We start from the raw sequence: 25,249 nt of genomic DNA, 5'->3' as shown, positions 1-25,249 counted from the left end.
TGAGGCAGTTTATCCACACACGAGCCCGCAAGAAAAACACAGAATACTGACAATTTGCTTGTCAATGGTGATAGCTCGACAATAGAGGATTGTACCACATGGGATACCGTTTTTGCTGCTGTTTATACCAGAACTCATGGTACCCCTTCAATAGCAGTGATGCCAGAAGTATTGAAACAAATACAAAATGAGTATGGGGCAGAACCTGCCCTGAACTTGAGATGAAATTGATAGACAATTTTGCCCAGGTATCCACAATTGTGTTAGCTAACATGAAAGGGGAGGCAGCAGCAGGAGCTATACGCCAACGCATGAGGCAATGCACTACTGCACAACAGGAGCGAGAACTACCTAAAATTATTGAAGATACTTATGCTTCGCTGGGTGGAGAAAATTTGGGAGCTAGACATGTAAAACCACAATTGACAAGTAATCTGGAAAAGGGCAATTCAAAGCAAACCTGATTCCTCTAATAAGAAATGGGATAATAAACAATCAAAAAATAAGCAGAATGCATCAGGATCACAGAGTGGGTCCCTTCAACAGGAACCCTTTGTAAAACGATATAACCTGACAAACAGTGACAATATTAAAAAAAACCTGACAGGTATCAGGATGCTGGTACACGTTCCTCTTGTTCCTTTGAGGGTTCTTCCAAAAACTCTGAGAGTGAAGGACAGTGAGAACACAGATCAGAAGAGTGAGTGAAGCCAAAAGACACACATCCCACTTCAGACTACATTATCAAAAAACAAGATAAACCCAAAAGTAAACCTCAATTTAAAAAGAAGAAAGTAGCTGGCCTTAAAACAGGAAATTATCAGGCTACTGAGGACTCAATTAATGAACAGGAAATGGACTCTGATGATGCTAGTAACAATAGCTCACCAGAACCTGATGGAATTTCTGGTGACAGCAGCGTTGAATTAACATATCATGGTGGAAACACCCGATACAAGGGTAAGTGTCTCACATCAGTTATACAAAATTATGCTCCAAATGGAGGGGTACATACAGAGAAAAGTGAAAGGTCTATTTTGAGAGACCCTGACTTTTGGATACAATATCCTTTCGGCTGAATGAGATTGGCTGCCTGAGTTCGTCATGGATTGTCCAAAGGGGGAAGAGGTAATTTTACCAGCTTTCCCCGACCTCGTTCCAGAATCACTAAAACACATAGATGTGCAGGAGTGGGCAGTAGCACTAGCTCAAGCATTATACCTCAATCATTTAGGGTGGGATGCTGAGTCACCTCACCATGTAATCTCAGTTAAAACTACTCCTATACCACGGAGGCAATACCCCATAAATCATGACACAAAGAAACAGGTCAGGGAGATCTTAGATCAACTTGAATACCAAGGTGTGATTGAGAATATCACCTCCTCCATGAATAATCCTTTATTTCCCGTAATGAAACCTGACAATTTATACAGTCATTTAAACACATGTACAAAGACATTTGCAGTACAAAATGCACACAGTGTCGCATTAATGAATAAGATTGTGTGGAAGAAATACAAAACAACAATGAATTCTTCTGCCAAAATATTGCGCCTGAAAGCAGACATTCGACAGCCTTTTCAGTGATTAGCTCTCACTGCCAATTCTGTAGGTGGCACCAAGGGTATAAGAATAGCCCCGGGTTGTTCTCAGCTACAGTAACAGATTTACTTCAAAATTGTGATGAGGAGGGTTTCTCCTATGTAGATGACATTTATCTGACGGACGATAAATTATTGGATCACTTGCACAGGGTGAACAACATAATTCTGGGGTTCGCCACTGAGTGGTACAAGTGTAACTTTAAAAAATCAATAATTGCCCACCTCAATGTCCTATTTTTAGGATATGAGCCCTCAAGTGGAGGAAAAAGCCTGGCAGGTATTTCTTTAGAAAAAAAGGTGTGCTGCTCCAACCTCAAAAGACTGAAAAGTTACAATCCATTTCAGGATTTCTAAATTTTAGCAGAACATTCATTTTCGATTACGCAGGAATAGTAAAACACTTCTACGACTCAATTAGACCTGATTTTTTATTTTGACATTGGACACAGGAACACACAGAAATTCTCTGCTCCTTACAAGCAGACATGATAGCTTCTAAACACTTACACACACATTGTCGTGACTCCAAGACCAACCTTAGAGGCTGTTACAAAAGCAAGTGTTCCAAATGCAAAAGCACTGCATCCGTGATGGATACAATGGGCTAATTCTCTCACTGCAACAGATGTCGATTACAAATATGTCTCTACATTAAAAACACAAGCATTTCTGCAGTACGAACAGGAATATCCTCTCTCAAATGAAATGATACCTCTAGATCAATATGAATACATGATTTACATTGACGGATGTGCCCAGCCGGCCGTAGGAAGTAAACAGCAATACAGTGCAGCATGTGCAATATTGAAGGGACATACGCAGGATGGTAAGTTCCGTCCTAGCAATATACAGATACAGTCTCTACAAGATTGTACGGCACAGCTGGCAGAGCTAAAAGCCCTGTTACTGGCACTAACAAATACAGATTGGGAATTCCCCACACTTATTGTGTGTCATTCAGTACACTGTGTCCAGTCATACAACGAATATCTTCACTATAGAGGCCAGAATGGGTTTAGAGATCCAAAGGTTGCACAACAAAGCACAAGTTGCTTTGGGAACAAGTGGAAGAGCTAAAAAATAGGCTTGCCACAGGCTCATGTAATTCGCACATTGAGTCATCAGCGTGTTGGCGTGCACGTTGAAGGGAATTCACTGGCTGATGAAGCCGCCAAGGCGACAGTGAGAACTAATGCCTTTGCTGCAATCATTCGTTCTAGTACGAGAATAGGCGGACAGTTATTGATAGCTGTGAATGCTGCATGCAACAACAGCTCAGCCTTGCCAAAAGGTTTTCCACTCAAGTACTCCTACAAGTTAGATGTGCAAAATATTCCATTTGCTCAAATTCCAGGAGTGGGGGAGAGAGTAATACCAAACATGAATCACAGATTGGGATTGATTCTAGCTGCACACGAGGGTCTGGGTTCAGCACACGCAGGTATTACTGCAATGGTTTAATTACTGAAACAGCGTTATTGGTGGCCAGGTCTTACCAAACAGACCAAAGGCTTTGTCCTTAGGTGTGACATCTGTCAGCACATAAAGGGTTCCACTGTAGCATGTCCGCCACAAATTCCACTACTGATATCAGACAGACCTCTTGTATGTGTCTATGTGGACCACTGCTGCCCCTTACAATCTGACTGGCCTTACAGGTACACCCTGGTGATAGTGGTTTCATGCTCTAGATTCTTGTGGGTTTGGTCTCAGCGCTCGGCTGATGCTCAAACTGTTATAAAGGATATGCGAGTCTTTATAGAGACATACGCAATTGGCACATTACAGTCTGACCGTGGCCCTGCGTTTAGCTCGTGGGCTTACAAAGAAGCCATGGGAAGTTTGGGTGTGATCTTGTGGTACTCCTCTCCGCATCATCCCATAGCAAATTAATTGTGAAAAGGAAAAATCGGGACTTAAAGCAATCCTTAACACCAAGGGTATTAGACTAAGGTGGCAGTTAGGTCAATCACCTATATGGGGTCCTGAAGGCACTTAATAACATGCCAAGAAATTGCTTAGGGGGCAGTACTCCATATGAAGTCCTGTTTGGGACTAGAATGTTGGTACCCCACCTCGATTGTGGCAGCACAGTGGCAGATAAAAAAACTTTCAACATCAATGATCGTTTGGCTGTTTTACAGGAACTCAATGAGTTCCAGGAATTACAAAACAACGTCCAAGTAAAACGCACTGCCACTGCAGAAGTGAAAGCTGTGTCGGCAAGACCTGCCTGGGTCCTGAAGATTGTGGACCTGGTCAGAGAAAAGATTGTGGACATGAAAGAATTTGGGTCATCTTACAGAGCACCTGTATGTTTCCTGGCTGTCGAAGGAACAAGAACAGTACTATTTCCGCCACTTACCGGCAAGAAAGAAAATAAATGTGTCTCGATTGATCTGATCATACCACACTATGTGGCTGATACTCAATAGTATGCCGCGTCGGGTGATGGGTAGCCACCGGTCTCTTCTTGCTACCATACAGGAAGTTCTGACAGAAAGAATATTAACCTTAGAAGATTCTACTCTCCAAAGTGAGGAAGTTACCAGTAATGGAATGGAACTGTGCCTGTTGAAATTGAACAAGAACAAAATATACATGAAACACTGATCTCAATTTGCCAGTTCTACAACAGCTGCTGAGCTACCAAATATCTATCGAATTGTGTCTGGCTACTTCATCTATTTTGAAACTTTCTCTCTGGATCCAAGTGAACCCGAGTTACCGCCACTGCCTATTTCCAACAAACAACAAATTTGTGATTTCTACCTTTTTCTGAAAAAGACTTACCTTGTATCTCCCTGGCTACAGCTCTGGATTGCTATCGGTCTACTTTTTCTAGTCCTTTGGATAGGTGTAGTGGCTGTCTTTTTCCAGCTTCTGAACGAACATTACCTCGCAGAACGCTCTGCAGTACAGAATGTAAACTTGGTCCTGAAACTGCATGCATCTTCGCACCATGAACAAAGAGAACTGTAATTAGTGAACATTACAGCAGTTCCAGTTCCTGAAGGAATAGTTTGGGACAGGGTTTCATATAACGTATATGGTCCAACTGAACTTTTAAAAATACCACATCTGTTTAAAATTTCATTAAATGATATTGGGGCATATGTATCAAGCCCTTTTCCTGTTCGCAAACGGGCCGATTCTCAGAATCGGCCAGTTTGCGAACGGGAAAAGGCATCGCAAATTAGAGAATCGCAAATTTGCGATTCTCTATTTTGCGATTGCATTTAAGGAATTGCAAATTGCGATTCCTTAAATGCAATGTAACAAGCACCCAAGTTGTGCGATTTCTCCTTAAGAAATCGCAAATTACCACCAACTTCAAATTGGTGGTAATTTGCGATTTCTTTGAAAGATGCACTTTTTGGTATCTTTCAAAGTGCCATGAGGCGCACATACATGCCCTTAGGGCATGTATGTGCACCACATGCGCACACATGCTCATTTCAGGGGTGCATCAGGGTGTCCTTATGACACCCTTGCACCCTTGAAAGTATTCTCAATTTGCGATTCTCTAATTGCGAATCGCTAATTGAGAATGTCTTCTCATTCATTCCTATGGGCCTCCTGGCCCATAGGAATGAATGGGAAGGTATTCCTTAATTGCGATTAGCAATTTGCTAATCGCAATTAAGGAATGCTAAGAAATCGCAAAACATTGGCGAATTTTTTATTACATTCCATTTTGCAATTCTCAAATAGCGATTCCCTAAAAATCGCTATTTCAGAATTACAAAAACTGAACTTGATACATATGCCCCATAATCACCTCCAGTACTTCCTATGATGATTGGAACTTTGAAACTGTAAATGCTATGCTATCTGATTTAGAACAATCTGCTGCATTTTCGAGTCATTCATTGCATGATGATACATCTGATTTTGACACCGTATATTGTTACCAACACAATGGTCCTCATTTCTTGCACAAAGCTAGTATGCCACGTAATGTTATCTCTTACAATCAATGGGAAGATTGCCCAACACCACCAAAAAGGAGTTCAACAACATATGCACAAAAGTTTGTTTATTTTTCTGGATTTAACACTTCAGACCCGAGATCTTATTATTATAAGCTAGCGCCTACACCTGCAAAGAAAAATATGCTCACCAATACAATCAGATATACTCAGCTTCCTTTATTTTCCAACTGTCTTTACAGGGTTTTGACTTTTGGAGGGACACCAGCGACACAAAATCTGTCTGGGGGACTAAAGATTGGCACGTTCAGGGAACTGAGGACCTTATTTAAAGCATGCATCATACCACAGCAAATTATCTTCCTGAACGACACGGTGCAACTGACTTCCTGTCTTGGTCTAGCCAAGATCATGGACTTGAACACAACTCGAATTCCCTGGCTTTCACACTTTGAGGGTTGGCAAAATTATACACAACATAGTGAGGATACATTAGATGACATACTACATGATGGTTTGTACAATTCATAAGATCCCAATTGGAAGGGATGGTTGTTTTTGCCTATCGACACAAATAGGTGTCAGTCAAGATTCAGGGGTACCACCAAAGGCTTTATTATCCATAGGCCTGACCAACTCTACGTACAACTAGAACACTTGGAGTGGTGATATCTTACAGTGTTGGGAAGCTACACCTAAAGTGGCTAAGAACATCAACACTGTCCCAGGTGAAGCAGCAACAATTATCCTTACTCTCAGATGACATGGATCGCAGGGATTTCTTGTTAGGTCTCCAGAAGCCACGTCAGAGGCACTTCCTTTACGTCATTTACAGCGAAGTTTGGAAAATCTCTCAACAAGAAGCTGCTGAGAGGCTATGTGCGATTGACAGGGTTAACCTAGAAAAGGCTTTGACAGTGGTCAACAAAGGCATGACCACACTGACATCCAGGATTTATTCACTGGGTAACATTGTGTCTTCTGCAATAGATATAATAGAACAGGATCTGTCTGTTCTTCAACATGGGGTAATCACTAGAAGGCACTGTTCCAGGGTCGGTATGGTTGTTAGTCAACCGAGACCAAACCACAACAAGGAGAGAGAAAAAAAAAGAAACAAGGTAGATCTATGGGTCTAAGGTCTAGGGTGAGGTACTTCGGATGGGGGGAGACAGCAAAAGTGTCTCTTGTTGCCCTCACACACCCCGAGGGATGTCATGCTTCATCATCGGGCTGTGCTCCTCGTCGGGCCGGCGGTGCAATGCCCTACGGGTCCCCCGAAGGGTCTCTTTAGCGGAGATCTTTTAGAGAGCGGCCGATGGGTGCATGCGGGTATGTGGAGGGAGAGTACCAAGTTCTGTGGTGAGGGAAGTGTGTGCAAAGATAAAAATACCTAAGGGTTACCTAGGAGGGTATTTTAATAAAGAGGTACCCTTGGTACAATAAAAAACGTGAATAGATTGTTACTTTCCAAGACGTAATGTGTCTGTGGTAACTAGAGAAAAAGGTCAAATGGTCGACATGTTTCGCGCCTTTAAGTGGTCAAAATGATCCCTGGCGTTTCATCAGGACCAGTAGTGGTGAATAGCGTGGGAGAGGTGCCCAGACTAAGTGTAGTGGGAGGGGTAATAATCACCCTCTCACTAGGCAACAGGGGGGGGAGATTAAGTGTCTCCTAAACAGGTAGTGTGTGACAAGGAGTTTGTTGTGCCCCCTTTGCACTAGACCTAGACCAAAAAAGAGATAATAAACATAACACGAGAGAGGGGTTAAAATACATATGCAGCGATGCCATGTCATACGGCATATGTAAGCAGCAATGAGAGAGATCACACACTGCTTGGAGACAGTCATATTCTCATACATCAAAGGCCCAGACTACTCTTGAGTTCAGAGGAGCGGGCAGCTGTGGGTGTTGTCCCATGCCAAGCCAAGGTGATCAGTATCGGGGCCCGGTGGCGGTCACAGAACCCAGCAAGAAGGTCGCGCTGGATAACTGCTGAATCCCACGGGCCCCAACAACCTCCACCAGGCCGAGCAGAAGGCTCACCAGAAGTGTGGTCAACTGAGGGGGTCATCGAGACATGTGTATCGCTACGGTAGATTCACAAACAAGTCCGCAAGTTCATCGCGGGTAGAATGCAACAGTTACTGTTCTTACCTATAAAAAGAGTTGGGAATACTCCTTGAGTTAAAAGCGGCGTAGGAGGCCCACACCATCTAGGGCTGACAGCCGGTAATGACAGGTGTCAGCAGGGAGTACCCGGTGGGTAAAGGAGACAAAGTGGAGCATTAGACTTACTTACATAGTTGTCAAAGTTGCGCAGGGTAAAGACTTACGTTTTGGGCTGTATGGTTTGGTTGCGTCGAGAAATACTCACGGGTTGCTCAGGTGACGGCACTGGAAACCTGCCCTGTCCAGACGCCAGCTCGAAGGTAGATGAAATAACCTAACCCGTGTTATTTAAATGGTGAGGCCCATTAACGAAGGAGGTGCCTATTTCCGGTAGTGGGGGAACGTACAGTCATTGGGCAATCACAATTGCGATCCATTCTGCTATTGAGTTGGACACTGCAATCACTGTGTTCTAGTCACGTACACTGACGGTATATCAACAGTAGGTATCTGTTCTCTGCATACAACCTAATCGAAAGACAAACAACAATGGAATGAAGAGATGCAAAATATATGATGCTGAACATTGAAAAATTGGACCAATTACCTTTTACCGTGGCTGAGTCGCACTCCACAGAATGGTTAATCCATGGCCATATTACACTGCCAGTCATGACATTCCAAGATTTTGGGGAATTACCTAACAGATTTAGACGCAGGAATGAGGACACTGATGTTTTTCTCAGTGGTTCAGACTGTGAGAGTTCTTTAAGTGGTTGTCTAATGTGTCAGAATATTTTCTTCACAGAGCCTGTAATGCTTCAATTGCAAACCTATTGTGTCACTTGAAAGGATCCCCAGCTGCCGTGATAGATCTGGTGTTCAAACTACTATCGAATGGGAGTTATTTGATGTTGAGTGATCAAGGTTGTTGAGGGATGGTACCAGGCATCACATATCTCATTACAGTGAGTTCCAAGGTTACTTGTATGCAAGTATTGTTTCCACCGACCCACAGACTTAGGGAGGCAATGCTATGGCCTTCACTGGATGTTTCCCTTATACGGTTTGTTTGTCTGAGCAGTCTGAAAGCCATGCTGTTACAGAAGGATGTGGCCTTAACCTCAGCCCTAGAGACTTTTGATCTCCCCCTGGGCGTAGTGTGTGTAGTAGAGCTACGCGTAGCTACGGGAAGTGCACTTTGCACTGCGCACGCTAAGCGTTACTACGTGAACTGTGTAGTGTGGTAGGGAAATGCTGTTCGCACTGATTGCACAGTGCTGGATGCTTGTCCGCACTGTGTAATCATTGCAAACGGCATCTTGCACAGTGCAAGCGGTCGTTTTCTGCTGCTCCAGTAGATTTGGACTTGAGCGGCAGCTTTCTCAACACAGACTGGTAGTTTCTCATCGCGAGCGGTTGCGAGCATATGCGACCACTCGCAATGAGAAACCTGACCTCGCCGCGTTGAGAATCTCGCCGGGAGGTTTATTTTCCACGCTCGAGATCGCCAACTTGATGCTGCTGATCGCGAACGAGGAAAAAGTCTCGCCGGGATGTTGATTTTTCTTGCTCGCGGTCACCAACTTGACGTTGAGGACCGTGAGCAAGCAAAAAATGCCCACTACACTACACCAATCCCTTAGTTCATGTTATCTAAACGCGCAGATCCTATGTTTTATTATGAACAATACAACATATTCACAAAATACAGGTACCACTCTGGAAGATGGGAGTGTTGTATTAAGCCTGAGTGTCTTCTTCCCTTTCGAATTTGGCTCTGATCCTTCAGACAGAATCTTCTGGGTCAAGACCAGAAGTGGTAGTATAAAAGTCTGCCTAACTAATGACTGGCAACTGTGCTCTTGCTGAGGTTTCTCCACGTCATCTCAGTTCGCACCCAACATCCCTTCATGTGCCCCTGTGCTATGTTTGTCATTCATTTGGGTAACTTTACTTCTCTGACACTCGTGACTATAGTTTGAATCCTGCTATGTTTAGTCTCCAGAAACGTTCTGGTCTGGCAAACATCTAGCTGTTTTCTTATTTCTTCTTCTCAATGGCAACTGTCATGGTGATTGTCAATCTCAATCCTGTGGGTCGTGCTCCCCAACTAGCCTACAGTGGTGAGCATACTTAGTTATTACACTACAAATACTTGATTTATAAATTTGGAAATACATATAACTGACAGTAAATATTGTGACTCTTTACAACTGGTATTGCCTCATATCAGGATCGATGTTTCTCTCTTACCTACCCTTTCTTTCCTGTTTCCCCTGGGTCAGTTACTTTGTACTTGCATATCATTCGAGCATCAGTATTCTCTGCTCTTGCTGGTGGCAACCATCATTTTGGTGTTTGTGACAATGAAATAATGGTGTCTGTAAGATCAGAGAGATTGGAGAACCGAAATAAATCGGTATCCAACAGCTACTACTAGAAAGCTTAACATGGCTTTTTTTGTTATTGTGATACTTTAACCTGTTTCTCATTTCCAGGTGCAGTAGCAGGTCATCAGGATGCATTATAAAATCTATGTATCTTATGCACTGTTTCTTTAACACATAAATCCTACTTATTATCAAGTCTAGTTTGTATTTCTTAAGTGTTCCCTCAAAACTATAATTAAGCGATTTAGGACCTGATTTAGAGTTTGGCCGCTTGTTACTCTGAGACAAGCATGACGGATATCCCATCAACCTGAGGTATTCAAGTCACTGTGGTATGATTAGCGCAGTATATCTAATGATGGTATGATTAGCTATGGTGTATGCAAAGGATCGAAATCCCCGTTATGTTTAGCACGACAAAAAGGGCCGAGAACTGAACCGCCTCCATCTTGGATTGCGGCTCTTTCGCTTGGGAATCACATGGTCTCTTCCGCACACCATCTGCTTCCCCCTTTTCATGCATTTATTAGGAGACAGGCTGAGTTGCTGAGAAGCAAGGTCACATCTGCTAAAAGGGAGTATCAAGCAAATTCCTCTAGACCTGGGACGAGAAGGGATTCACCCTTTCGACCTTCTCTGTAAAGATAGTAACCCTTTGTATGTGTAACCGAAACTAGAAATAGGCATGAGCTCATTAGGAGCGCCAGGACTAACTGGTACTTTTCCACATATAAGGTTTTGTATGCTGTACTGATAATGTATAAAAGTGTGTTACTGTCAAGGAGCCAGCAGTCTTCCTCGGCGCACCTGATGGGTGAGGATTGACGAGGCTCCTCTATATAGAGATCTATGGTGGCTAATAAACGTTTGAACCTTCCACGTTGCCAACTGCTCCTTATTCTGCTTAATATTGCGGGCCAGTGGTAAGTGTGGCCCTTGGAATAATTATTTGAACACAACAGTTGGCGACCACGAAGGGACCCCGTGACAGGGTCTCCTACCCCCGTATTCGGGTGGTGGGATTGGGGGCGTCCTGACCGGTTGACGGGAGAGGAGCCTGAGGATTTCTCCCACCCTGCGTGACTTTTCGGTACGTCCCCTGCTGCTAGTCACCCTTCACCGGGGTCCTACGGGCTTAACCCAGAAAATGGACTGATTTGGTCGTGAGGAGTTGGCAGCGGAGAATGAACATTCGTATCTGGGTGCACCCGGTGAGTATAGATTGATTTGATTTGAAGCACGCGTTGTGAACGGTGCATTATTTTTTGTTGCAGCACGCGTTAGAGACGGTGTGCTATTTGATTGATTTAAGAGCATTCGTTGAGAACTATGCATTTTTGATTTGAACACTGACTGCATTTGTTTGAAGCTCGCGCTGGACAGCGGTGCATTGATTTGAAGGCACGCACCGGAGAGTGGTGTCTTGCTTGATCGGGTTCGCATTACAGTGGTTTGACTCGAAGTACGTACAGATTGTATTGATTTGATTAGAAATAGCGCGCCGGAGGAATATAGACGGATTGCACGTGGAAGGACCTGCGACCTAGACTGGGTAGCCACAAGGCATACTCCTGACGGGGCAAGTCCTCGTTGGGGGGCTGGTCTTAGTGGTGAGCCAGGAGGGTGGCCGGAATCCCGCGTGCAGTTTGGTGTCTGGACTGTGAACCAGAGTCGACGGGCTTGGTTCTCTGATACTGATCGTATGTTGTGTATGGGTTGTGCTGATTGTTGTTCTATGTGTACATGTCTGAAAACTAACCAAAATGTCCTGTTTTAGTAAACTGAATTGTTTTGGCTGCTGCTGCCGAACAAGTGACTCCAGATTAGCTGAGAGCCAACCCGCCCCGCCGGAGGGCAGTCCAAGCCATTTTATGTATGTCAAACATGGGATCTCTCCTTTATTGTTCTGCACTCTGTGGCATAAGTATACCAAGGGAAATGAGGAGTTACGATGGCCCAAGACGGGTTCGTTTGATGAGAAGAAAATTGCGTTCCTACAGGAACAATTGTTTTCTAGGCGAAGTAGGCAGGCCATGTTCGATGCTCTAATTGCATGGCAGAAGGAGGCCAAACAACGGCAAAGGGAAGAGAAAGTAGCTAGAGCCAAGGCAGGACAGAACGTTACTCAGAAAGCTATGGCCTATGACCGAGAAAGAGTAGAAAAGGGATTGGATTGCATGAATCGTGAATTTAGATTGAAGGTTGATAAAAGCTATGTGACCCGCCCGAATGCGGAAGACGAAATAGAGGATTTATTGGACACCAGGCCACCACCCCCTTATGTACCGCAGAGGATATATCCGGAGGTGTCAGGGGCCTCGGCCCCGGCCCCAAATATGTCTCTGGGGCCTCGGCTTCGGCTCCCCCGGCCACTACTACCCCTCCCTCCCTGCCGAACCTCTCCCGGTTGCCGACATCTGTGTCTGAAGTTATAGCCATGCTGCCTAATTTATTGATGGCAGCTGCAGCCGGGACCCCTCAGCTGTTGCCGGGGTCAATGCCTTCCCCTTCTGTTCTGCCCTCCTCCTCCGCTAGTACAACGCCGGTAACAGCTGTGACTACTCCAATACATCCGGCCAGTCTAGCGGAGGGTAGGAGGTTGTTCACTCGTTCTGCCTTGGGAACGGAAGAAAGGGAAACTATTGCCACACAAGCGTCCCAGTGGATGCGACATCCTATTTATACTCTTGCTGATATTTGGAGTACCATGAGAGATTACGAACCGGTGATGCAACAGCATGCCCTAGAACATATGGCCAACCGTCTTATTTCTGTATGGGAACAGGTACACCAGGGAGGGAGAGCTCCGGCCATATTGTATGATATCCTTGATCAGATTCACAAATCTCAGTTAACGCCTGAAGAAGTGTATGGGAAGGTGCAGACTTTGGTTTCTTATAGAACTCGTTTGCAGTCCGCCCTTCCCGCCGGATCCTCCCAGTTCCCTATGCGGGAAGTGCACCCTATCTTCCATCCGGAAGTTACTGAGGTGGTGGATGCCCAGGGTGTTGTTACCCGCCCGGGAATAGACGCCCGGTTCCAGGAACAATGGGTCTATACCCCCTGGAAGCGGAGTGAGGTATTATCCCTAAAAAGCCAGTTGCCAGATCCTAGAAAAAACCCACTGCATATTACAAGGAACTGACCGAGGCCGCCTCGTCAGCAGTAATGACGTTGGCGGATATTGAATTATTCTTTGCCTTATTAGTACCTGTGGACATTTGGCGCCAGGTACATGACCAGGACCATGTTACGGAATTTGGTGGGACATGGGACCAACTGAGAAACTGGGATAGAGATCGTAAACCGGGGAACAAGCCCCGTCCTGAGATACTGACCTTGCCTGAAAAAATAATAACCTATATGCATTCATTGATCCCACCCAGGAAAGTAGATTGGGATAAACTGACGGCCTGTAAGCAAAAGAAGGATGAGAGTGTATCCGATTTTTTCACGAGGTTTGAGGGAGTATTCATTGATTTCAGCGGACAGGACTTGGCCACGGAGGGGGGTGTGCGTTTATTTGTTAATAGATTCGTAACCAATTTGCTACCTGAGGTTTCGGCCCGGTTACAGGCAGCTGAGAGTACCTGGACGACCACCACGCCTTCCACGATACTAAGCATGGCTCAGTATTATGAGCATCGGGAAAATGAGAGCAAGGATAAGACAGAAAGAAAGTCGAAAGATTTGAAAACACGAGTGTTACTGCAGCAAGTGGAGAGGGGTAGAGGAAGAGGAAGAGGGTTTCCGAATTTCGTTCCAAGAGGGGCGGTACCCGCGCAAACGGCTGGGCGAACGGATCTAGGCATAAATCAATGTGCTTTCTGTAAGGAGGAGGGGCATTGGAGAGCGCAGTGCCCGTTGTTGTATGAGCAGAATACTGCTTCAAGGGGTCGTGGACGGGGAAGAATGAGTGGGCACCGAGGTGGATACACGAGACAAGAACAGGCAGCCCGAGGTGAGAACAGTCAGAATTATTTCGACCAAAGCCAAGGTAAACAGTACTACCATGACGGACGTGTGACGGACGAAGACACCGGATATACTCAAGCATAGGACAGCCAAGGGCAGAGTAAGGGGCATGTGTCAATCCCGATAGATCAAGCTGGACCTTATGTCCATGCACAATTACTGGATGCATCAGGTAAGTTTTTGGTTGACACAGGGGCTATGAACAGTTCTGTTTCACGTGCCCTGGTCCCGGGGGCCGCTCTGTCTGGCCAGACTAATGTGTCCGTGGGGTTCTCTGGAACTCCGGTGGTGAGCCCCATTTCTAAGCCCCTTTCCCTTACTGTGGGACCGGTAACGATAGAATCGCCTTTCCTCCTCACCTCCCAGTGTGGGGAAAATCTCCTGGGTATGGATATATTAAAAAGGTTGCATGCCCGCATCTTTTGCTCCCCCGATGGAGTTTACCTGACCATTAGGAATACCTCTATCCCCTCCATTCAATGTTTTTCAAAAACGGACTCCTTACCCCCTGAGCTTGCAAAACTCCCGAGGGATCTTTGGGCCCTGGGGGACACTGACGTAGGGTTCCTACAAATTCCCCCGGTGTCCATCACTTTGAAACAGAATGCCAAATTGCCGAGGATCCCACAGTACAAAATAGCCCCCGAGGGAGAACGCGCTTTACTGGCCATTATTTCTGATTTGATTAGAACAGGGGTGGTGGAGGAAACGACTTCCAATATCTGCAACAGTCCGATTCTTCCGATTCTTAAACGAGCCCCCGTACCCCAGTCCCCTGATTATGCTAATACCTATCGATTTGTGATTGATTTGCGAGAGATTAACAAGATTGTGGTACCCCAATATCCTGTGGTACCAGATATTAATTCCATTTTGACCATGATTCCTCCCACTGCAACCTTTTTCTCGGTGGTTGATTTGAAGAATGCTTTCTTTAGTATTCCCATTCATCCAGATAGTAGACATTTGTTCGGTTTCTCATTGGGAGGCCGCAGCTTTAGGTTCTGTCGCGCCCCCCAGGGGTATACCGAAAGTCCTAGTATCTACAGCCAAGCCCTAAAGAGAGTATTGGATCCTTTACAATTGCCGCCAGGTAATGTCCTATTGCAGTATGTCGACGACCTCCTTGTGGCTTCTGATACAGAACATGGTTGCCGCGATGCCACGGTTACCCTGCTACGACATTTGGCCACTCACGGTAACAAGGTGTCGCTCTCTAAATTTCAATATTGTCGACCGGAGGTGACCTATCTCGGTCATCTCCTGTCGAAGGAGGGAAGACGGTTGACTTCTGAGCGCATCGCAACCATAACTAACATGCCTGTTCCTCGCACGCAAAGTGATGTCCGCGCTTTGCTTGGCATAACCTCCTACTGTCGCCAATGGATTGCTAACTATTCTCTCTTGACTAAACCTTTCCTGTATCTAACTACGAAGGATGTGCATGAACCTTTACCTTGGACTGATGAATGCCAGACTGCCTTTTCCGCTCTGAAAACTGCTCTTTGTTCTGCTCCTGTGCTTGGCACCCCTGACTACCGGAAACCTTTTGTGCTCTACGTGCATGAGGTGGACGGTTGTTCTCTTTCAGTGTTGACACAGGACTTTGGTGGTAAGCAAAGGCCTTGTGCATATTTCTCGGCGGTTTTGGACAATGTCGCCAGAGCACTTCCCAGTTGTCTGAGGGCTGCAGCGGCAGTGGCCATAGCAATCAGACAATCGGAAGGGCTAGTCCTGAATACGGATCTGACAGTGATGGTGCCTCATGCTGTGGACGTATTATTAAACAGGACACAGACGCAGCACTTAACTAGTGCGCGTCTTACAGGGTACGAATTGACCCTGTTTGCACCTCATATAACGATCAAAAGATGTGTTAATTTGAACCCTGCCACGTTGTTACCCCTCCCTTCGGGAGACAGTGGACAAGACATACATGATTGTATCTTTCGAACTGAAGAAGAAACCAAGGGCCGGATAGATCTAACTGACACCCCACTATCTGATGCCCAAGGAGAATTATATGTTGATGGGTCATGTTTCAGATTACCGGATGGTACGACAGCTGCGGCTTATGCGATCACTACCCTGCAAACGGTAGCAAAGATACCATACCGGTCGGCCCAGGCGGCCGAATTGGTTGCATTATTCAGGGCCTGCGAGTTGGGGAAAGGCTTAAGGCTAAATGTCTACACCGACAGCCAGTATGCGTTCGGTGTAGCACATAGCTTCGGGAGGTTATGGGCGGAAAGAGGATTCTTGACATCCCATGGCGAGAAAATAAAGAATGGACCATTAGTTGAACGATTACTAGCCGCATTAACATTGCCCAAGACCCTGGCCATAGTCAAATGCAGTGCACACAAAGTTATAATTGATGATGTGGGGAGGGGAAATTTCTTTGCGGATCCAATCGCCAAGGAAACGGCCCAGTCTGACACCACTTCTATGTTTGTAGTAACAAGAATGATAGAAGCAGGGGTTTTTAACAACACCATAGATAGTGTGAAAGAGCTACAAAAGGAGGTGACCCCGGAAGAGCTGACATACTGGCAAAGAACAGGTGGGGAGGCTTGATGAGAATGGGTGTTGGACTGACTTGTCAGAAAGGTGTAGATGGTTACTGCCAAACGCATTTGTAAATGCGGTAGTAACCATGGCACACGGACCTTCGCATGTGGGAGTTCAGGGCATCTGTGCCATATTGGATCCTGTCTGGTATAATGTTAATATCCATAAGACAGCTAGGAACTTGGTCCAGCATTGCATAATTTGTCTCCAGCATAATCCTGGGGTCAGTATTCCCGTCCTGGCGGGTAGTTTTGCGCCACCCACTCTGCCTTTTGAAGTACTCCAAATGGATTACATACAGCTAGAGCGAGTTAACAATCTGAAATACGTGCTAGTGGTGATTTGTACTTTTAGTAAATGGGTGGAGGCGTATCCCACCAAGGAAAATACTGCCCTGGCAACTGCAAAAGCTCTGGTAAAGGAGTTTTTTCCTCGATATGGGTTGCCACGGGTGATTTGGAGTGACAACGGGACACATTTTAATGCTAACTTAGTTAAGTATGTATGCAAGGGTCTGTCCATCCAGCAGAAGTTTCACGCAGCCCGACATCCACAGTCAGCGGGCCTGGTTGAGAAATATAATGGGATTCTGAAGTTGAAATTGGCTAAACTTCAGGACACGACAGGATTAAAATGGCCTGATCTCCTGCCCCTGGCTCTGTTGTCTGTAAGAACTACTCCCCATTCACGGAGCGGTATCTCCCCTTATGAAGTAATTTTTGGCAGACCTGCCAACGTATGGGGAGTACCCCGGCCCAAATCTTTCAGGGACATTGACCATCCTATGTTGACTGACTATTTGTATGCTTTGACTAAAGATCTTCATTCCATTCATCAACAGATATCTGCCGTACTGCAGCCCCTGCCGGAGGGTCCTGGACACAGCGTAGAACCTGGACAGTGGGTCTTGGTCCGAAACTACCAACGAAAGTCGAGTTTGGATCCGCGCTGGTCCCGGCCGTACCAGGTGCTCTTGGCTACGCGAACGGCGGTGAAAGTCGAAGGGAAGCAGCACTGGATCCATATCTCCCATCTTAAGCGAGTTCCCCTCCCATTGCCAAGGGAGCAACTTGACCAGGAGGAAGGTCTGCCAACTCAAGGCGAACCCAGCCCTGGAGAGTCTCTTTCCCTGGACACCCGTAGAGAAGTTGACGGGCGAGGGGAGAGTGCTGTGAGCGTGGAAACCCCTCTTTGTGGCCACCCAATTGCCCAAAGCGAAGCATCTGGTCGGGAGCACAGCTCCTCGTCTGACCCCACTGTGCCCACTTTGTTTGTTAATCCTGAAACCCCTGGTCGGGATCGATATCACCTGCGGCCCCGGAAATAGAGAATCCCAGGTCTAGCCTCAGCGAGTGAAGTTGGAGGCCCCCGCAAAGACCTGAGGATTGTTGGAACACTGGACTGAACTCGTTGAGAGCATGGAACTTTAAGTAGAGCTCTGTTCAGAATGAAGATAGAGACATTGATCAGTTGGTGGGGGCACAGGTGGAGTTTCTTTTCGACACGGGTTGCGTCAAGTGTGACCCCAACGCGAGAAGTTTTTATCTTTTTACCTTTTTGGTTTCTCTGAACAATAGGAGTCTGCCTGTGAGGCTCTATACGGACACAGGAAAGAAGCACCCTCCGGCAGGTCGGACTGCTTGTAGACCCCCCTTTTCCCGAGATTATATTGGACTTCTAGTGAGAAAATGTACCCTTTTGCTCGTTTTGTCCCTGAAGATGGGCGTCCCATAGTACCCCGTACCATTCCCCCGCATTTGCCAATGTTCTCCTCATGGAGCTTGCGTGTTAAAATTGTTTTCATTTCTATATTGATTGCATCATTTGTACTATGCTTAGGTTTGTTCATATATCTAGAGTTCCGTCATCCTGTACACACCTTGATAGTGTCTACCCCTGCTCCTAAGGAACATCATTTCCAGACCTTTGCCCCTCATAAGGAAAGACACCGACAGACATATGTACATAATGCCTTCATTGAGATGCTACACCAGACTCATAGTTCCACAAATGTTACTGATTGTTGGGTCTGTGGTCTTCTCCCGTCAGTGATGCATAAGCAAGATTTGTTTATATCAATGCCCTTATCTTATTTAGGTAGTTGCGAAGCCTGGTTCAAAATGTTATCCATGCTGTACGAACACTACACTATAGATGAACGTCGATTCTCAATGAAGGATTATGCTTTGATTTTAGCCTATATAGAGAAACACCAAGGTTTTACTCCTAATGCTGAGGGAACGGATGGTACCCTTGATCCTACCGCCTGCATGAACGTATACACTATTCATGAAAATGATACCTGGTTGAGGGATGAAGTATTGGATTTCATGACTTTTAACTTTACTGAGTATTTCAAATATTTTCAGGAGCGAAATGTCTCAGATGAGAAAATCATTCCGGTCCCGGTGTTGAATACATCCTCCTCCTTCTGCGTGCAGGGTACTGGACATTTATTCGTAGGGTATAGTAGATGTAATTACACTTATAGACTGCAGACGTTCAGTAGTCCCCAACACTCACCCCTCCCAATGTTTATTTTGTGTGCGGTGAAAACGCATACACTTGGCTACCCAGAGGATGGGCAGGTAGGTGTTACTTATCTTTCCTTTACCCACCGGTTTACATAGCCCCTTCTGATTATCATAAGTCCCATTCCTTAAATCGGCGGAGTCTGAAAGCTGAAGCCGCCAGTAATGATGCCACTGACCAGACTGACACCCCAGCCCAACACTTCGTTGATATTATGAAAGGGGTGTTGCCAATATGGGGACCCATCCTCACTAGTAAGGAAATTAGGAGGCTATCTAGAGTGGTGGAAGGGGTGGTTAATACTACTGCAGGAATATTAACTAATATTACGGTGGAGCTCCAGGTGACCCGGCTTGTGACCCTTCAAAATCGTCTTGTTTTAGATGTTATCCTAGCTGATCGCGGAGGAGCTTGTAGAGTCATCGGCAGTTCCTGTTGTGTATATATACCTGACTCCGCCCCTTCCGTCCATTTAGCCATCCAGAAACTGCATCGGCTAGCCTCTGAAATTCACACCGAGACTGGTACTTGGTCCTTGTCCGGGTGGTTTTGGGATCTGGTGACCACCTGGGGATGGAAGTTATTCATGATTCTTTTGGGAGTAGTAGGGTTCATTTTCACCTGCTGCATTTGTCTACAGTGCGGGCCTGCTTGCTGTGCATATTGCGCTACTCAGGTTCGCCGATCCATCCCTAGGCCCAAGCCCGTCCAAACCAGGATAGATACACAGCGGGCTCAGAAGGAGATGCATGACTTAATGCAGATCGATGAGGGTATTTTTGAAGACTGACTCCGTTATTAGCTATGCTGCGCTAAAAGGGCCGTTCTGAGGTATTCAAGTCACTATGGTATGATTAGCGCAGTATATCTAATGATGGTATGATTAGCTATGGTGTATGCAAAGGATCGAAATCCCTGTTATGTTTAGCACGACAAAAAGGGCCGAGAACTGAACCGCCTCCATCTTGGATTGCGGCTCTTTCGCTTGGGAATCACATGGTCTCTTCCGCACACCATCTGCTTCCCCCTTTTCATGCATTTATTAGGAGACAGGCTGAGTTGCTGAGAAGCAAGGTCACATCTGCTAAAAGGGAGTATCAAGCAAATTCCTCTAGACCTGGGACGAGAAGGGAGTCACCCTTTCGACCTTCTCTGTAAAGATAGTAACCCTTTGTATGTGTAACCGAAACTAGAAATAGGCATGAGCTCATTAGGAGCGCCAGGACTAACTGGTACTTTTCCACATATAAGGTTTTGTATGCTGTACTGATAATGTATAAAAGTGTGTTAGTGTCAAGGAGCCAGCAGTCTTCCTCGGCGCACCTGATGGGTGAGGATCGACGAGGCTCCTCTATATAGAGATCTATGGTGGCTAATAAACGTTTGAACCTTCCACGTTGCCAACTGCTCCTTATTCTGCTTAATATTGCGGGCCAGTGGTAAGTGTGGCCCTTGGAATAATTATTTGAACACAACAAACCTTAATACAAATGTATTTATATGCGATACAATCCATCCTCCAAACTCTAAATCAAGCCTTTAGTCCTTTTAGTCGGTCTGGAAGAATACTAATTTTATACTGAAATCATAGGCTTGTGGTATATACAATAAGAACATTTTCTCTGTCTTGTGTGCAGATGATACCTGAGGCATTACCTGTTGATGTGAAATGAAGGGTGAATTCCAAAGAATTTTGGTCTGGCATTATATATATGGGTTATGATGCCACTGTCATACAATATAAGAATATTGCAAGCCACTGAGGAGTTTGGTGACAATAAAGAGAAGCAAAGCTGAAGGCAGAGCTCCTCCTTTAAAAGGTCATGGAAATCTGAGGTGACTTGCAATATCCATAGAAGGTATAGTGGGGAGCACTTTATTCCTTAGAATACATGGTCACACCATCACCTTTCCACAAACCAAGTAAAACCTTAGTGTGTTACTCTTTTGTATGAAAGAGATAGGATGTTTGCACACATGAAGAATGATAGTTGTGGTGCAAAAGTGAACACACCAAAAAGCAGTCAGGTATTTGTCGCAAAAAAATATTAGAATCAGTTTAATTAATCTGATTTTAATATCCTAAAAATGCTGTAGCTCTGAATGTGTTACAAAAAAAGTAGAGATCCTATCTTTTCTATAATTACCTAAACATGCACAAAATAAACATGTTGCCATAAATATCTCCTTTGTGCTAATCACCGTTCATTTAGAAAAACAGATCAGGAAAATACTGAATTTGTTTAATTTGTTTAATTTTGGTCCATGTCTTGTCTTTGGCTGCTGGGTTTGGCAGCAGCCACTGTGACTTCAGAACTCAACTGTAATAACTTATTACAGTTGATCAGCTATGACATTTCTTATTTACTGATGACTAGAAATGACACAAGTGTCCTGCAATAAGGAAATTAGAGACAGATGTTTATGCAGAGATTGCAGATTCCCGGTGTGAAAACAGATTCTTGCTGGTAGATGAAGCAGTGCTTGATGCAGACATCTTTATCCACCTTATTAGGAAAGCAGATGTGTAGAGGTAGTAATGTTCCAATACAATATTTGTGTTTGTTGCAGTATAGAAATACTGCACCATCATAATAAAATAACACACCATAATAAGAGTAAAAGAGCACAATAAAACCACAACAAATGCAACAATAACACAATAACAAACAAAATACAACAAAACAACAGTATAGTTGCAGCAAGAACACAGAAGCAACTACACAATGCAATAAGACACCAATACGGCTAAACAAAGCAACACAACAACAAAATGTTGCTATTGTGTTAGGTTGTGCTGTGTTTTTCTGGTTCTGCTAGTCTACTGTTTGTTGTGTTGTTATCATTTGTGGCACATTACATTGCTATTATGAATGTGTGCTCCTGTGGTGCATTATGTTGCTATATTTGTTGTGTGGGTGGATTCATTTGGATTTTGTTGTTTAATTATGCTATTGTGTATTTTGTTGTTGTGAAATTGTATTGTTTTTATGTTGAATTATTGTATTGTGTTTTGGTGTTGTCTTTTAGGCTGTGTTATTGTGTTGTTGTTTCATGTTATTTTATTGAATTCTTTCTTAATGGTAATATGTTTCTTTTTTGCTTCTATGCTTTGGGCTTCATTGTTGCGTTGTTGTACTGTAATGTGGTTGTTGGTATACCAGATTGGACACTATCTTCTTTGTTTTGTGGTGCCTTGTCATATTTTTGTTGTTTTGTTATTTTCACTTTGTGCTACATTATTATGTTGTGCTCTGTAGTTACATTAGAGACATCAAACAATGCTGCTACATTTCCAGCCAAAACCAGCACATGCTTTAAAAGTCCCGGTGACAAACAACAATCTACAATTATATAAGATGATATCTTACCAACACTCCATCTCTTCAACTATTTAACCCTTTTGGTGTGGGTGTCGGCCAATGGGTGACACCCCCACTACCTCCCCAGTCTTTTTTTCTGTCTTCGGTCAACACTGAGGAGGTAACTAAAGGCGCTGCACCACAGATTGTTCTTTATTTTTTTCACATCAGGCTGCTCGGAAAGAGCTTTCCAAGGAGTCTGGTTCCTTTTTTTTTTTTACTATAATGATGATCGGTGCACAGGGCACACAAAAGTCATTGCAGTAAAAGTGAAAGTAAAACAAGCTGATGGGCTTCTTTTGCTTTCACGGGATATCTAAGCCCATCGAGCACTGATTTTATTGGGAGAGGAAACCTTGAAAAAGGGAGAATTTCCCCTTTCCAATGGTACCTCTGCCCAGTAGATTCATGTTTGGTGGTCTCCCCAGGAGAGCGATCCCCAAGGAGGTATCCACTCACTAGACATCAGGGATGGGGAAGCGGCCTTTTGTGCAAGGGCTTGCTTATTTTTTTATATCGACTCTGTCTTTTCCCCCTGGGGGGGGGGCAGAAGAAGGCAATAGCCCCTTTTCTGCCCCCCTAGGGGGGCAGAATGCCCATTAGAAGCCAGGGTTTATTCTTTAAAATATACAGGTCGGGGCTGCCCATCATGGACATGGCTATGCCCCGCCCCAAGTAAAGGGGGCAACAATCTTTTTTCATCTCCCGAGGGCAGATGGGGGTAATTTCTCTTGATGTGACCACCCGGGGGGGGCGCAGAATACCCATTAGATGCCAGGGATTTTTTTTTTAAATATAGGGTTGGGGCTGCCTTGCGTTGGCTTGCCATGCCCCCCAAGTAAATGGGGAAACAGTCGTTATGTCCCCATGACGGCAAATGGGGTAATAACCCCCATTTGCTCCCAGGGGGCAGAAAGACCACTGTATGGCAGCAATATATATTTTTCACAAAATAATGGGGTGGGTCTTTCCCACCCTAACATCAGGCCCTACCCTCACCCCTAAAACCTCAACAGTCTTTCTACTCCCCTGTGGATTAAAGTATCCCATCACAATGGCACGCAAGAGGGCATTCCTTCTTTATTAATCTAAATAAATACTCAAACCAGAAATTGCTCTTCAAGTTTTCCATATTTCTGAGGAAAGCACTCATGTAAAAGCTTGCAAATTATATTAAATCCTTTGTGGGTATAGACTGTAAAGGATTGGTCAGTTTTGCAGTCATTGAAGCAAGAGCTTATAAAACAGTAGCATGAGAGTACACTTATGGCCAGATGTACAAATGCTTTTTGCATTTCTTAATGGGCCGAATTGCAATCTCAGCCTGTTAAGAAATGTAAAACAGCCTTTTCATATGTACAAAGGTCTTAAGGCCAGAGGCACCCTTGGATTTGGATTTCTTAAATTGAAATTTCCTATTAGGAAATCGCAATTTAGGAGAGGAAACCATTTCCAATTTGTCCCATAGGTGGGAATGCAATAGCATTTCCTATTTGCAATTTTCTAATAGCCTACTCTGTAAGAATCGCTATTAGGAAATCACAAGTGTTGTATGATTCCTGTGGAATCTCTAGTGAGGAAATGCAAAATAGAAATCTCATATATCCGGCCTTCAGAGTTCAATTTCTCTTTTGCATAGTTGAAATGAGCCTCGCGAACGGTCATGCCTTCGGGCCTGAAGAAAGGTTTCTGTTGCCCTAGATGATGCAGAATTTTCCATATCCTTCAATTTCCTCCGATTGTAGTGTTGATTTATGACTAAAAATGACTGCCCAGCCGGGTCCCACCTGTAAACTCAGAGACAATGCATTCAACCATGTAATGTGTCAGCAGAGGCATGCTTTGCCGAATGTCATCAATCAGTTTATATGCTATGATATAAAATAAAGCAACTAGGACAAGCACATGGGGCAGATGTACTAAAAACCTCAATTTAGGAGTCTGTAATGGATCAATGGCTTAGGACTGGAATTTCCGTTGCAAACCCTTCAGATATATAGTACTAATTTGCAATTTCAAACTTCTAAACCACGATTCACTATCCATAGCTAAACCCTTTTAAGGAGTTGGTAAAAGTTTACTGACTCCTAAAATGGCACATAGCAAACAACTTTTTAGTGGCTGAAAATCCTCTGAGTTTATGAATTGGAAGGTTTTGGGACCACTAAAATGTTTAGGGCATCTGGTACTAAGGGCTCGATTACGATGGCAGTCGGAAAAGCATTCCGACCGCAGTGGTAGCAGAAATTAACCGTCTGCATGTACCGCGGCAAAACTGGCGGTCAGATTAGGATGAACTACCAGAAAAATCCAACCGCGGCAGACGACGGATTCCACGAAACTCCACTGGGAACGTCCGGGAAAGCTGAAAATCCATCCACGGCGGTCGAGTTTACTGCGGAAAGACCAAAAACCGCCATTTGACCAATGGAATGATCTCAAGTGAAATTGCGATACGATGGCGGTGCCAGCCAAACGATCAGTTGTTTCCGACTACTGCCATCGCGACAAATGATGAATGGGAGAGCCGGTGGAAGGACTATTGCATTCAGACTGCCGCGGTCACGCGGAAAGAAGAATGGCGGTTGAAAGCAACCACACAACAAGGCTACCAAGTGTGGCTGTATATCTGGCTCAGCCTTGAAAAACATCTGACACACCCTAATGACACATTGTCCCTCCCATTCCACCACTAACGTTTACCAAATGGGAGTAGAAGGTGCTTGCCATACTGCATCCAGAGAGTCTCACAGGAATACCC

The sequence above is a fragment of the Triturus cristatus genome, chromosome 5_2 (assembly GCF_964204655.1).
Source record: "Triturus cristatus chromosome 5_2, aTriCri1.1, whole genome shotgun sequence".
Classification (NCBI taxonomy): Eukaryota; Metazoa; Chordata; class Amphibia; order Caudata; family Salamandridae; genus Triturus; species Triturus cristatus.
The sequence above is the reverse complement of the archived record's forward strand: the minus strand, read 5'-3'. Positions refer to the sequence as shown.